Here is a 10793-nt window from a genome sequence, read left to right on the forward strand (position 1 = left end):
ACTCATAATAAAGATATCACTTTTATACTCTAAATCTCAGAAACTATCTTGGGAGGAAAGTGAACTATAAGATTTGGAATCACTTCTATTGCTACTAATAACTATATATATTTTCTTTGGCAACCAATGCCCTAAGGTTCCTGAGAGGTTTAGAAAACTAAACAAAATAACACAATCATACCACAAGGCAATATGCCATAATATAAGACCAGGGCAATTGAAGAAATTATCCCTCATATATAAAATATCACCCATTAAAAATAGCTACAAACAGCATTTTAATACACAACATTCAAATGGAAATAATTTTTTAAAAAGCCTGGATCCTTGCTCTGGGGAATGCTTTAGCACAGACATTCTCTAGTTTTCCCCTAAAAGAGGTCTTCCCTTTTGTTCTCTCTCAACTATGTTTTGGAATAGCATTAATGGCTGTCTTCACAACAACTACTGTCATCACACTCCATAGGCATCAAATAGATTTTTGAGGTGATTTATCCATCCATTAAATGGAATGTTTGGATTTTGCAATTTTTCTTATCCTACAAGTTTATTATAACAGTTTGAGCTGTTCCTCTGTTTGCTTGGAGCAAGAATTGGTCACTAAGTGCTAGTAGGGATAAGATCCATCCACAATTTGCCTATAGCCAGGAAGAGAGAGAGAGAGGGAAAGAGAGAGAGGGAGAGATTTCTATCTTTCTCTTCTCCCCTAACCAAACACCTCCCGTCTGTAAAATTGTTCTAGAAATCTCAGAAAGAGGGTTTGTTTTGGGAAATTTCTTCTCTTCTTGCTTCCTACCAAGTCTTATTAAGACACAAAGGAGAAGAGATAAAGAGAGGGTGCTTGAAATTTCTCCTGCAAATAATAGCCTCGCCTGCTTTTCTTTGCATTTCCTCAAGCCATATTTATTATTTAACATTTTTATTATGAAGATGCATAAGGGCCAACCATGAGTGGAGCCCCATTTTAATAGGTGCTGATCAAACACAGAATGGTAGATGGTGACTGGCGAGAGACCTTCCAATGCAACCAGCCAAGACAGATGTGTGTGTGTGGCTGCAGAGTGAGGAATGGAACATACACACAGAATAAACAATGGGATGGCAGCAAATGGCATCTTAGTTCCCTAATCTTAGAATCATAGAATCATAGAATCATAGAATAATAGGACTGGAAGGGACCTCGAGAGGTCATCGAGTCCAGCCCCCCGCCCTCAAGGCAGGATCAAGCTCCGTCTACACCATCCCTGACAGATGTCTATCGAACCTGTTCTTAAATATCTCCAGAGAGGGAGATTCCACCACCTCCCTTGGCAATTTATTCCCCTTAGGGGAAGGGGGAGTGTTGTGTGGGTGTGTTAGTTAAAAATGATCAACTAAAGGAGAAAGATGGAAAGGTCAAAAGGAGCAGGTATAAAATGAAGCTGAGGTGAAGGGACAGTAAGGAGGGAGAGCAACTAGACAATCAGCACAGGACTAGGAAAATCCAGTCAAAACTACAAAGAAGTTTCAGAATTTCCAAGGGATCAAATGTTCCTTCTTTGGCTTCTTCTTCTCTACTGGCTGTCTCCTCTCTGCAGTTTTCTCCAAAGCACACATTGTGGGGTGAAGGTAAGGCACACAACCCTACTCAGGTATAATTCCATTTTCTTCACATATACCTATAGACTTCCTAACATCTGCTACAGCTGGGCTTCCCTCTGGCAGACCTTCTTTGCCAGCTCAATTTAAGATGTTGGTGCTTCTTACAAGACAGAGACAGAGAGAGAATATCACATTATCGAGAGCATTGATTACCTTATAATTGAAGCACTGCACAGGGATACAGAAGATCTGGCACAGACTTCCTGCTGACCTTATACTTAAAACTCTCTGTACATAAGTTCCCGATCTGCATAGTGAAGATAACACACCTTTACCCCAATCTTTGCTTGTCTTGTCTATTTTGATTCTAACTCTGTACAGTGGCGCATCTAGAAGCTACTGCAATGCAAAATAACTGTGTACCTATTTTGGTGGTCCTAGCTCTTACTGTTTGAAGTTCTTGAACAAACAAACAGACAGATGCACAGATAAACTCTCTCAAATATATAGTAGATATTTTGCATTGAAGTAGCTTCTAGAGGCCCCGCTGTCACTTAAAGCAAGCTAAGGGTTTGACTGCACCAGGAAAATGAGATGTGCCCAGAATGGGATTGCTTCTCATAAACCCATATAGTAAAGAGACAGAAACATCAGTCAGGTGAAAGGGGCTCTAACACCACCTGGGACTGCCCATCCCTGAACTTCCTACCCCGCCCCCCCAATTGCCCATGGGAGGGCGGGGGGAGTTGAATGCCCCCCTCCCCCACATTCATATGGGAATATTGCTGGCCATTCTCCTTCCTCAGGCAACAAGGAGAACATGCACATTTTACTCTATTCCTCACATATAGGGAGCCTGGACTTGCCTTAGCTGGGAGACATGCACCACTCCCCCAGCCGTGCCTGCTGGAGTTGCAGCAGCCATGGAGAGGTGCTTCTCACCTGGCCCCAAACTGCTAGAGGGCTGGGATTGTCTTCTCTCCCTGGGGCAGCCTGCATACTGAGCCCCTCATCTCCAGCCTCACGCCAGAGCAATGATTCAAATAAAGCATGCACATTTTCATTTTATTTTCCAAAAAAAACCAAACCCTAAATTTAATTGAGTTAAGGACCCAAGCAATGCCAGGTAAACCTAGTAATAAAATAAAACGAACAACATTCCTGAGCCAAACAAATTTAGAGTTAAGTCAAAGTAGTTTTCAGTGGAGTCCCAAAACCATGTTACTCTTGCTATACAAAAATTCTGCACGTAAAAAATTAAAAATCCCCAAATACCCTAACATCAGAATTCCTGCAAATGAACCGCTGAATGACCCAGCCTATTCCCCCACCGCAGTCCTTCATCCCTGAATACCAACAGCCCAACTTACACCACCAACCCCTATTCAAAACAGCATACGGAATTGTACAAAGCCCTATGCAAAGGCCAAGACAAGTCACAACTTTCACCTTTAACTCTTCTTGTAAAGAACAGTATAAAAGTAGCCTTCCAAAGTGCTGTTTCATTTATACATAAATGAGACCAAACTTTTCTTTTTCTATGGCACATTGCTACTATCAGAAGCTGCTGGAAAAAATGAATACAGCTGAAAAAAGATGTAATTATAGTTAATATCGCATGTACATAAGGAAGAACCATTCCTTGGAAACAGGTTTATAGAGTGCAAATCTATGAATTGTGACAACCCCCTCCCCAAATTCTGTCTCTTTTCTCTGACAAACAGATATTTGTCATTTATCCTGCTGCTTTGACTTGAGCTATGCACCCAAATAGACTATTTGTGATTCACAGATCTATTATGCAGAGCTATCAGAGGTCAAACACAGAGCAATTCTATACCTCTGATGTCAGCCTGAACAGAAGCATTGTTCTTGGCAGTGACAGGAAAAAGGCACCACATCCAAATTACTGAAAGCCTTCTCATGACAGAAGAAAAAGCTGTCAGTTTAACAGCTGAACACAGAAGGTTCATCCAGTATATATATCCTTCTCATTCACGTAACATGAAACCCTGGAAGAAAAAAAGAAAAAAAACCTGGAACAGTGTCAGATTTTTTTGAAGTTGTAATAGCTCTTGTCATCACTGAACAAAGAAAACTGGCCATTTGTGTTTCCAAGACAGTGCTACTGTATTGTTAAATTGAAAGAGAGAGAAGGAGCCTTAATATGTTTACAATACACTATATACAGTACATATATACACATACTGTATATTATATATACACATACACATTTTCCATTTTGTACACATTGTTTTAATATTTATATTTATACTGTATTTTATAAGTATATTTATACACACACACATATGTAAGGTATATATTAAGCACAAAGTTTTTGTTTACATCATGGGTGAAAAAATGCTTTGATTTCCTTGGTTATTGTCTTTCTTACCCATACAAACAATATCTAAGAACCATGCTCAGTCAAGTTCGATCATTTCTTAGTTCTGAAGGAGTTCCCTTGGCTTCAATAAAATGACGTGTGGAGCAAACATTCATTTGTGAATGCTGAATATGTTTCCCTGCTTATGGGTTACATCCCTGTTACCCAAATACAAAATTAAAAATACCAACAAGCATAGTGCAGAACAACTAGTCCACCTAGATCCATCATGAAACAGACCCATTATATAGTGAACATGCACCAGTCAGTCTCATCTGCCACACTGTCCTTTAAGATATATCAAAACTGACATTCGATTGCATTGGATTTGTTTTCCACGGCTGCCACAGGTTTAGTAGTTTAAAAAGTGAGGGGGATTAGTTAGTGGGAGGCCCAATAAGAGGATCCAAACAACCTCATGGAAAAATGAAGCCTCTAATGAAAATCCATCCCATTCCTTTTAAATTACATGTGCCACTAATATCAAAGTGGGGTGGGTGTATCTGGAGGAAGAGGAATAAACAGGGAAGAAGTCCACCATTGCTAATTGGCTGAATGGTGACAAACAACACTATCACAGATTTCTCAGTCATTTCCTGAACTCCTGAGTAGACAGTAATTGGAGAACGGGAGCTGAATCACTCAGAGTTTGAAGAAAGCTTCTGTTTAAAAGAGGGAAAAAACATCAGATATTTGTCCTCAATGCTAAAAGATGGTTATGTTACCAGCTGACCTGCTGCCTGACAGTGTAGATTCACACCATGGAACTAGATCCTCAGATGATTTAAATCAGCATAGTTCCATTGACCTAAATAGAGCTGGACTAATTTATGCCAGCTGAGCATCTGGCTCCATTGTAGTCCAGCTATTGAAATTGGTATCCATGGAAGGGACTGCAAGCTCTATATTACACACCCTCTGAGCTAAAAGAAGATAGGAGAGATAGATGGAGACACATACAATATTAGTGTACTAAACATTGAAAATATTCCAGGCAGATCATTTTTTTATCTCTGCTGTTGCTTTTTACTACTGCAGATTACGGAAAAGAAGAGCATCTTTTTTGTTTGGAGTATGTGCGTTCCTTTGTTGTTTCTCTCTCACTTGAAGTCATAACCCTTGGTTTATGACAGCATAATAGTCTCCATGGGAACTAATTGTGTTGTTATGAAACAGAGCGCTCACCTAATATTTGGACCCTGCAACTTTAAGCATACAAAGTAGAGTAACTGTTTGGGGTGGTTTGCTAATGGTTCTGAAAAATACAACAAGGTTCAGATCAAATAAAAAACAACATTTTTCAGAATTTTCAGGGAATTAAGAAAATTATAAAAATTTTGCTCTAGGTAAAACAAAATACTTTGTTCACATATTTAGCCTTCCTTTCCTAATACAAACAGAGGAAATGAAAGGCTTGTTTCATAAACCTGAGGAGCAGCAGTAGCAGGCTGCAGTCTATGCTCTGGAGAAATTTCTGGGGCAGGACTTGAACATAAATCCTGCTCCTAGCTAAATCCTGGCATAAACTAGGGTGTTATTTCAAAATAACCCTCCTGAGATCAAATGTATAAGTGGAGCGTCCTCTCTACCTAACCTGTTATTTCAAAACCTGTACTCCTGCTTTCCTTGGGGAATAATGCTAATTTAAAAATAGTTATTTTGAAATAGCAGTAGTATGGATGCTCTGTTGATACTATTTCAAAATAACTATTCCCCAGAATAATTCAAACTAATGACTCCCCAGTGTTTCCTGGGGCTCTAGATCGAGTTAGCACATCCACATTAATGGAGCTTGCCTCAGACTAATTTCGAGGCTTCCCGAGAGTGGGGACATGCTCTTTTGATTTTGTAAAATTGGGACTTAAGTCAAATTTAGTTATTTCAAAATAATTTCCTAGTGTTGACATGGCCTTAGCACCTTAATCACCAGGTGACAGCATATTCCAGGCTCTCTCCATTATCACAGCTGACTGTTTTGATATTTCTAATCGTTTTTCTTTTTTACTTTTAACCCAAACAACTTGCCAAATTTAATGCAAAGTCAAGAAAATTTATCAATCTGAATCTACGTTATTCAGCAAAAATCAATTTTGGCTAAAATAATTTGCCCTGTGTTAATACATACTGTAGAAATTGTCAAACAAATCTCACATATCTGCCTATTATCCTTATTGATATAAATCTAGCTCAAAACTCTTTCCAATTCTGAGAAAACATGACAGTGTTCTTATTTATGCTAAAGAAATTAGGTCCATCATTGTTAAATCTATTGTTATTTTTCTTACATTCCCAGTTTAATACATTTACTCCACAGTGAACCTCATCAAGATATGCAGTGTATAGTTAAGGGATGTGGACAACTTTAAGTAATTGTACATACTGGCGTAAATTCAAATCCTCTCTGAAGTTTAAAAAGTTCTATAAATTCAAAAAGAAAACAAGACTTACTTTTGCACAGCTCCGCACTTCCTGGTTTTGGGGAATATTAAAGTACAGTTATAGTCTTTTTCCAGACCCACAAATGTGTTATGCACATTAAAGACTTCTAGAAATATATTTATTAAAGGTTCTCATTGATAGGAACAGTTTTCTTAGGTTAACCCAAAGAGAAGGTATTTGGTTTCTATGTGCAAAAAGAGACCTTGTCATAGTTAAGTTTTTGCTTAGGACATATATCTCAGTGAGTAGAAATGCTAGCTAGCATTTAATTAAAAAAGGAAACAAGGTAACATCTTTATTTTCAGTATCCCTGAGAAGAATGGTTAGTATAAGAGTGAACCAATGAAAAGCTTTCACAAATGTTACACCTCATCCTGGAATGATCCTAGAGCTTAGTCTCGTGCCCAGAGTCAATGGCTAAATTGTAACTGACTTCAGAAGTGTAAAAGTGGGCTTCCATTCAGTTGGTGTAGGACATTGCTTGGTAAAATGTCTAAATGTTGATTTTTTCAGCATATATTTCCATGGACATTTTGAATGGGAGGAAGGGTGAAAGGAGAGGAAGAGTCACAGAATGGCCTGTTTGTGAGAATTTTTGAAGGAAAAAAAATGTATCCTGTTTTTCAATCAGCACTAATTGTTAAGTATTTGCAAGAGTTCCCAGTTGAAACTGTAGTTTGTGTGTATGCATAGTTTTGTCTGTGTGTGAATGAGTAAGAGAGAGAGAGAGAGATCGATCTCATTCTTGCATATCTGTATTATCAGAACTACCTGAATATAAAGACATTTTTTCTTATGAATCCACCAGATAATGCCATCATAAATACGTGCAGGAAAGAAACAGAAGGAGACTATAAAAGACTAAAATTAAGTTCTTCTGTCCAGAGTGCAGTAATAAAAACAGCATAATGCAATTATTTCTTATTTGCTTGGTAAGATGAGTCTTAACATGTTCAATGTAAAAACTCTATTACAGTGTTCTACAGCCCAGTATCCATCACTGTTGTTTTCTTAGAGGAGTTTGCAAGCTCTAACAATATATAAAAGAACTCCTTGTAACTTTTTCCTGTTAGTCGTGATGCCTTTAGATTGCTGTGCAACCCTACACTGACATCTTGTTTAAATTTATAAGCTGAGCAGATTATGATTCCCATTGCTGGCAGGTGTGTGTAGGTTGGAGAAATAAATACATCCTCACACAGAGATGAAGTTTGTAGGTATCTCTTTTCTCATTTATTGACAGAATACATTATACCAGGCATTGATCTAGCTTCTCTTCATCCCCCCCACCTTCATTCACAGGATCCCTTGAGCACACAAACATTTTTCTTTTTCCTATTTTCTCATTCTGTCTTGCAGGTTTATCCCGCACACCTGCAAGAACAGGAGCTCTCAGTCACAAAGGGCTGCCAAGCCTCTCATGTCAAGGAGGAGATGTAACATGGAGCATCTTTTTCAGCTTCATTAATAACAAAACACCTGTGAGCCAGGGAGTTGAAGAGTTTCTGTCTTCATCATTTATGAATCCCCCTCCCTGCTGTGGCACTTATCTCTCTGCCAGCTCTACCTGGCACAATTCCTCAGCATCTGAAATAAAAGACTTTTGTCTATAGCAAAAAGGGTTTGGATAGAAAGGGTGGAAGGTGAGGAGATAATATTGCCGAAGGCTGAAGGCCCATCCATGCTAACCAAACAGCGGCAAGCCTTGAAATTTCTCCATTTTTACACCTTGCTTTTCATTCTAATTTAGCTTTAAAGGAAAATAATACCTGCAGGTGGGAGGAAGGAACAAACACTCTAATGACTCGAGGGCTGAAATTGGGATTCCTCACTGTGATGGGGTGGAGCAACCCCTCACTCCCCGAGAGGGAGGCGGCTGTGGGCCAACTGCCACCGCCGGACCAGGCACCGAGAGCGTAAAGCGCTCTGGAGGGGCGACGCCGGCCAATGACATCACCCGCCATGTTGGCAGGGCATTTAAAAGCGGCACGGAAGCCACGGGACAAGGGGGTGAGGCTTCTCCACACCAAGGGGAGGGGAGGGGAGGGGAGGGGAGACAGGACAGGTGACAGTTGGCACAAGGGAAGGGGGCCAAGAGACCAACTGGGCAAGGCGAACACAGGACCCCGCTGCAATAGTGAGGCCAGAGACGGCTGACGGGCTAGGAAGTGGCTCAGGGCTGGGCCGAGGAACCAGGGTGAGTTTAGGGGTCATCACCCCATCCGCTGGCGGGAGGGGAGCAACCTCCCTGCCTTAGGGTCCTGGGCTGGGACTTGGGAGAGTGGGTGGGCCCGAGTCTTCCTACCCCGCTGGGGCTATCACCTGCCCGTGGCCGGTGAAGAGACATTGTAAATAGACTGGACAAAGGCGGGGGGGGGGGGGGGGAGCAGTAGCATAGAGAGAAGGAGCGATTGGACTTCTTACACTCACTGCCTTGCATGTTTGTACCTGCAAACTTTCTGCAAACTTTCTCGGCCAGGAAGAATACCTGGTAAGTTAAAGTGGGCAAGATGCACTAGCAGGTTAATAAAATAGTTTAGATTTTGGTGGCAATGTGTATAAGAGAAATACAGAAGTTAATAAACACAGTGAATCTTATGGGGCTGGATTCTTTTCCTTCTCTTTCATCATAGTTGGCCCATGAGAGACTAAACCCAAAAAGAGGGCAGGTAGTTTTTGTACTGCTATTTACCATGGCAGGCTACTCCAAAGGAAAGAAGTTTTACTGTGCAAACAGAGCACAACAGCTGCCATGCTAGCTGAGGATACCTGAGGTACAAGCGCATCCCCCAGGTGACTTGACAAATCAAGATATCAAGTACCTTGATGACTCTCAAATGGCTCCAGTCAGCTCATCGGAGCAGGGCAGATTTTTAGCATCTAGGAGTCCTCATTGGGGCCTTTAATACTGGAAGCTGGCATAGACTATAAAGTGAACCGCTCGTGCTCCACAGTGTGGAACCAGAGTATAAAAGATCCCAAAGGAGAGGTAGATAGGCACTGTCTCTATACATGAGTAGTAATGGCAATAGTGACTCTCCTAGAGGAATGTAAACAGATCATTGAAAAAGAAGAATGAAGTTGTAGGGAAAGAGGGAATATACTGCATCTTTAAACACAAATGAGTCATCAAGTTAGAGATGTGAGTGAATCAGCCTTTTTAGCCTTTGCAAAGGTCACAATGCATTTGTAAACCTCCTACAATGTTCTCCACAGTTAGTCATGAGGAGGGTGTCTCACCACTCTTGTCACTCTCACAGCCCCTTGTTTTCGCCTTTACGGTCTGTGTAAGCATAAAATCTCAGATGCTTAAAATCAGCCGAGCCATTCAGAGGATTTTCTTCAGTGTTTATGTGAACATGCTGGGCAGGAGGATTGAGTCCCATTTGCTAGAAAAGTTTTCTAAATCTAAATCTAAGCCCCGGCCTGCAGCCCCTCTGCCGTGTCAGAAACTGCCAACTTAGTACAAGACTGACCATTTACTTGAGGTGGGCCAGATCCCGTGATGACTCAGTGATTCCCACCCCTGCGTAACAGATAGTAGAATGAGTCCCAACAACTTACAGCAAGACCTCACCAGCCATGGTTTCACTCTTCATGGTTTCACCTATTCGCGATGCGCTGCACCGCATGAGCACAAGCACAAGATGCAGCGTGCTGAGCACTCTAGTCAAAAAATTACAATCGCTAAAGTAACACCTAACCTTAATTATGCAACCAAAATAAAAGCAAGAGATGCAGACAGTAGTCAAGAGATAAAACTGTGATGACTTTAACCCAGAAAGTCAAGTTATAGGATAAGTTTACTGCGGCCTCAGTAGCTAGAATGTACAGCATTAGCAAGTCTACTGTGTATTATATTTAAAAAAGGATAAAACCATAAGTGTTGCCGCTAGTGCACCAGCTTGTGCAAAGCTGTCATGCATGTGTTGTGATCCCATCATTTAAAAAATGGGGAAGGCATTAAAAATTTGGATTGAAGACATAGAACAGAAACAAGTGCCCGCGAATGGTGCTGTAATTCGAGAAAAGGCTTTGAGCTTATGGATGCACTTTGCATAAGTATCAGGTGGTGAGGGGGGAAGTCATGACAGTGCAGTGTCATTCACAGCGAGCAAGGGGTGGGTTGACAAATTTTAAAAGAGGCACTGTTTACATAATGCAACCTTACTGGGGGAATCGGCATCAGCATACCAGAAAGCAGCATGGGATTATCCCTTGCAACTTCCCATTACAATGTCCCATCGTGAATCCACTCTTGTTAACCCTTCATTCTGGAGGAACAGTAAGATTCTCAGGAAGGGAGTTCAGAGACCTGTTTGGGGTGATTAGTTTTGAGGTCGAAATTGTTTGTTTACTATACAGTATTATCTTTGTATTCGAGTTT

The sequence above is a fragment of the Pelodiscus sinensis genome, chromosome 12 (genome assembly GCF_049634645.1).
Source record: "Pelodiscus sinensis isolate JC-2024 chromosome 12, ASM4963464v1, whole genome shotgun sequence".
In the NCBI taxonomy this organism is placed as follows: Eukaryota; Metazoa; Chordata; order Testudines; family Trionychidae; genus Pelodiscus; species Pelodiscus sinensis.